This window comes from Diceros bicornis, chromosome 31, assembly GCF_020826845.1.
Source record: "Diceros bicornis minor isolate mBicDic1 chromosome 31, mDicBic1.mat.cur, whole genome shotgun sequence".
NCBI lineage: Eukaryota > Metazoa > Chordata > Mammalia > Perissodactyla > Rhinocerotidae > Diceros > Diceros bicornis.
The window spans coordinates 17,116,631-17,122,224 of record NC_080770.1 but is presented as its reverse complement, the minus strand read 5'-3'; the positions used below and the strand labels follow the sequence as shown (position 1 = coordinate 17,122,224).

At 34.8% G+C, this 5,594-nt stretch overlaps 1 pseudogene; it reads left to right on the top strand.

The window, feature by feature from the left end:
• Positions 1-4,174: 4,174 nt before the first annotated feature.
• On the top strand, positions 4,175-5,312 carry LOC131395607 (putative olfactory receptor 5AK3; annotated as a pseudogene).
• The last annotated feature ends 282 nt before the right edge of the window (positions 5,313-5,594 follow it).

Below are 5,594 nucleotides of genomic sequence, written 5' to 3'. Positions count from 1 at the left end.
CATGGAGCCAGGCCCTTAACTTATTATTTTTAAATGTAAAACCTTCATGAAAGTTAAAATGATAGTACAGTGAAATGGTATATACTTCACTGAGATTAACCAATTCTTTTTCTTTCCATTGTGCTTTATCTCTACATAGAGAAACGGATAGAGAAAAGATATTCAGCATATATTTCCGACGAAGAAAACCTTTGGTATAACCAAATGTTGACACCAAAAGAATTTAATATTGATAAAATAACATTATCTAATATATACTCAGTCTTCAGATTTCCCCATTTGTCCCAACAATATCCTTTGTAGATGTTTTATTTTCAGATTCTGGATCCAATCAAGGCTTCTGTATTAAATTTAGTTATAATATCTAGTATAGTATATACTATATAATTCTAGTCTTTTTAAATATAGAATAGTTCCCTATCTCGGTTTTTCTTTGTATTTGACAAAATTGAGAGTTTTTAGGTGTCCAATCCAGTTGATTTGTAGAATTTCCCATCATATGAATTTTTTCAGGTTGCTTCATCATGATTAGATTCAGGATAAACATTTTTGGCATTAAAACAATGTAGGTGATGTTTTAACCCTCCCTTGTATAATCGTTTCTATAGGTATACAGTTCTAGGCTTTGAGTATTTTCTCACAGCTCCCTGAAGATTTTATTCTGCTCCATTGGGCTTTTATTGAAACTGTCGGGAAGTCTGCTTTTTTAGACTCTCTCACTCCCTTCTTTCTGGCTGCTTTGATCATCTTCGCTCTTCCTTTGTTCTACTTTTTCTCACAATGGTATTTCTAGCTGTGGATGATTTTTATTTTTCTGCTTGAGATTCCTCATGCTTTCCAATTTTTTTTTTTCATCTTTTTCCAATTCTCAAAACTTCTCAGCCATTAATTCCTAAATCATCCTCTTTCCTTTTGATATGCCAATTTAATACATTCTGTTCTAACTTCCACATTTCTTAATCTCTCTTTATAGTTTCCATCTCATTGTCACTGTGTCCCACATTCTAGGGAATTTCTTCATGTATGTCTTCCAGCTCATCAATTCTCTCTTCAGATGTTTTTAATTTCTCATTTAGCTCCCAAATGAGTCTTTCATTTCAATGATTTTTTTTTAAGGAAATCTGTAAATGCTTTTATAAATCTTCATGGTTTATCCTCTTTCCTTTGCTCTTATTTGTATTTTTAAAATTTCTTTAAATAATAAAAATTAGTTATTCTATATTTTTTACCTGATAATTCTAATATCTCAAATCCATGCTACTCAATTCTGCTATTGGTTGTTTCTGCTAAGTTGTGTTCAGGATGTCTTTTTCTTTGTATTTTACAAATTTTTTTGAATTCTGTTATCATTTTTAATGATTTGATCTGCAGGAATCTTAAGGAATCTGGATTATTAGTTTATTCCTCCTAAGGATTTTACTTTGTTTCAGCTAGATAGTTATGGTAGTCACAAGCCAGCACAATTTTCTGTTAAGTTCTAATCTAGTAATGTAAATTTAAATTCCAAACCCATGTGAACTCAAAGTGGTAGTTACCAGTACTCAGGTGGGAAATTTTCTTGCCTAAGCAGAAGGTGTTTTCCATGAGGGTGATTTTTTTCGTACCCATTATTTACTAAGATTGTATATTTCAGTGCATCTACACTCTGCATATCCAAGACATAGTCTCCCTCCCCTATTTTGCCCTTTAAAACAAAGATATATGTTTCATGTAATGGCAAAACTCTGTATCAGCTCAAGCAATATCTCATGACTACCACTCTGCTTTGCAGGTTCCTTTTCAATTTTCAATTGCTAGGCATTTTCCTTACTTGCTTATGAGCTAAGTATGACGTTACAGTGATATTTGTAATATTTCATCCAGTATTTTCAGGGGTTTTGTACCATCTAATTTTCTCGTTGTCTGTTATATTATACACCCCGGAGCAGAAGGATCAATGAGGTTTTCGAAATAATTCTTCCCACCTTCTCACTTGTTTTGAATTGCCCCCACAAGGCGCAAAAATTTTCCCTGTTGGTTTTTGTACAAGAAAATGGATTTGAAATTCTGAAAACAACTACCAAAGGAGACTTCTCAAAACCTGTTTTATGACAGTCTTATCACTACAAGTTAATATTTAGCATAGTACATTGACTATGATAATATTCGTTTAAATGTCAAATTTCTGATAAAATATTAATCTTAATATTTTGCGAGGATGCTGCGTGTAAAATTGATTCTGTTATTTTACAGCAACATCCTCACATGCAGTTGCCATTTGACATTTGTGATTTTAGGTTTAGAGAATTTTTTTAAATGCTTAAATTAAAATTTTAATGCCTGAAAAGACAAATATTACTGTATTCTAAGATAAGGTATAGAAAACAAAATATGACACTGAAATCTATCAATGATGCTTTCTCTTTTGCAGAATAATGTGTTCTGAACAATGCAAAGACTCACAATTCACAAGAGTCAGTTCTTACCTTAGCAATAATCCAAATTACTATCTCTTTAAAAGACTAAAGGTCACTCATGAATAATCAAAAGCATGACTGCAATGAAGGTTGATTAAAATAATACAAGAATAAAATAATACTGTTGTAATCAATAAATCCAAAATCTCAGTGACTTATCACAATAGAAGTTCTCAATTACTTAAAACGCCATAGAGAAAAGGCATGCTGGCAAGGGGACTCTGCTCCACACAGTCATTCAGGAACACACCCTGAAGGGAGACTACAGTAAGCAACATAGGTAGAGTTGCCAGACTTCACAAATAAAAATACAAGACACCAAGTTAAATGTAAGCCTCAGATAAACAGTAAGTAATTTTTTAATATCAATATGTTGCATACAATATTTATATCACACTTACACTAAAAAATTATTTGCTGTTCCTCTGCAATTCAGATTTAATTGGGTGTGCTATATTTTATCTGGCAACTCTAACACATGGCTTTCAATGTTTTCTGAATGCCAATATCCAGGCAACAGAGAGTAGGAAAAGGAGTAGAAAGTCAGATGGTTCCAGATTGACAAGAGGAGGCATGTCCTAGTACAGTCCTAGAATTAGCATTCATCACTTTTGCCCATGTTCCATGGCAGAACATGGTATCATGGTCACACATATCAAAGTTTGGTTGAAAGTGTGCACTGATGCTCTATGCTGAAAAGAGAAGACAAATGTATTGATGAGCAGCAAATCAATTTCTACCATACCAATGGTCCATGATACATTACCTCACAATAAGTAGTGCTCAGCAATATGGAATGGTATTTAAGAGAAAAAGCATTGGAATCAAGGAATTGAGGACTTGCAGTATACAAAAAATCATAGGTGAAGCCATTTTAGCTGTCTTGCTAACCTGGGACAGAGGTAGCATTACTCAGTATAGAAAACAAAGAGATTTATGACTTAAAATAACATCTGTTATATAGTAACAAAATTGTTAGAAGATGATTTGTCCTGCAGCTAAGATATGCTTAAAAGGAAAAACAGGTACTGGACTGGTGGTGTAGTGGTTAAGTTTGCATGCTCTGCTTTGGCGGCCTGGGGTTTGCAGGTTCAGATCCCAGGTGTGGACTGACACACCATTTGTGAAGCCACTCCACGGCGGCATCCCATGTAAAGTAGAGGAAGATGGGCGTGGATGATAGCCCAGGGCCAATCCTCCTCAGCAAAAAGAGGATTGGCATTGGATGTTAGCTGACGGATAATCTTCCTCACACACACAAAAAAAGAAACACAACGCAATAGGAAATGAAAGACTATCTCTAAGAAATCCATTTCTCTTTCTCTATATACATATATAATAAGAGGATTATGAGGCTTTTGAAGAACATCACCTAGATGGCAGTCGCACGCTAAGGACAGAAGTACTCTGAAGCCTTCAAACATATGTGGACCACGAACATAGCATGGGAAAATTTCTCTATTTAATGCTACTAATTTCAGGATTCAAAGAATAAATGGCTTAGAAACACTGTAGGTTGTAGAAATGGTACAAAATCGTACCGACCTATGGCTTTAAGCAAATATTGATACATGTTTAAAGTAGAAATATGTTTTAATCTATGTTTTTTAGAATCACACATATTAGAATTTAGTCTTCTACTGTGAAATCTTTATTTTGAAGGTGAATCCGTGGCTCCAATATAACTTTATCATGTGGTAGTTACTTATTAAGAAAATGGAAGGAATATTTGGAAAGCTATAAACCCTGTTGGGAGTGGTTGCCATGAAAATCAAATTCAAAAAAAAAGTGACTTGAAGTATAAGAACATTTTTCCTTCCAGAAGTCACCAATATTTCCCTTCTTTTCTTGGTCCCCTTCTTAGTCCTTTCTTGACCTTCGTAGCCATTACACAAGGAAGTAGCACTGAAGGGACAGAATTCTTTCTTCTCAGATTTGGTGTCCAATGCTTGTTGCAGTGTGTCCTCTTCATTGCATTTCTAGTGATCTGTATGACCCCCATGGTGGGTAAAATTGGAGTGATCCTACTCATCAGGATAGATTCCAGACTTCAAACACCCATGTCCTTTTTATTACAACATTGGCCTTTTGTTTGATATGTGTTATACGTCTGCTATCACTCCAAAGAAGCTGCAAAATTTGAGAGTAGAAAATAAATGAGTATCATTCAGGGCTATGTCATACAATTATAGATTTATGCCACATTTGCGACCAGTGACTGTTACCTCCTGGCTGCTATGGCAGTGGACTGGCATGTAGCCATTTGTAACCCACTTGGCTATCCCATAATTATGTTTCAGGGAGCCTGCATCCAGTTGGTAGCTTGTTCATATGCCATGGGCTCAATAAAGGCTTCTGTACACACAGGTTTTACATTTTCACGATTCTTCGGAAAATCCAGTACTATCAATAACTTGTTCTGTGATGTTCCCCCAGATACACCCTTTCGTGCTCCAACATTGACATTAAAATCATGCTTCTTGTTGTCTTTGTGGGATTTAACTTAATGTTCACTGTGTTGGTCATCATTTTTCCCTATGTTTGTATCATGATCACCATCCTAAAGATGTCATCTACTGCAGGGAGGGAAAAAACCTTCTGTACGTGTGCCTCCCACCTGACAGCAGTCACTATTTTCTATGGAAAATGTCATACCTGTACTTATAGCCTCATTCTAATAAGCCCTAGGAGAATATGAAAGTGGCCTCCAAATTTTATGGCATCTGATTCATTTAAACGAGTTTCTAAATCATCTACAAAGAGACTCTTCATATGTTCTATTCCAATTATTGCTAAACCTGATTGTAGAATAAACACACTTCTTTGAAAAACACCTCATGACTCTGGCTGTGTGTTCTCCCTAATATTCCTGTATTAATTATATGCTCTAGCACTTGAAAACACTTAGTTCTTCTGTGATGTTATGAATTATTTTTGTCATTAGTTACCATCTATTCTGGATCCATCTCTTTCTTGCATATGGCAAAGAAACTCCTAGAAACATTTTCTAAATCTTTCTCCAATAGAGATAGAAAATCTTGACTGTAGGAGATCTGAAAATCTAAACAATGGCCATTCATTTATGAAAGGCATACCAATCATTTTAGTCCAGACAAATACCTTTAAAATATAGGAGTT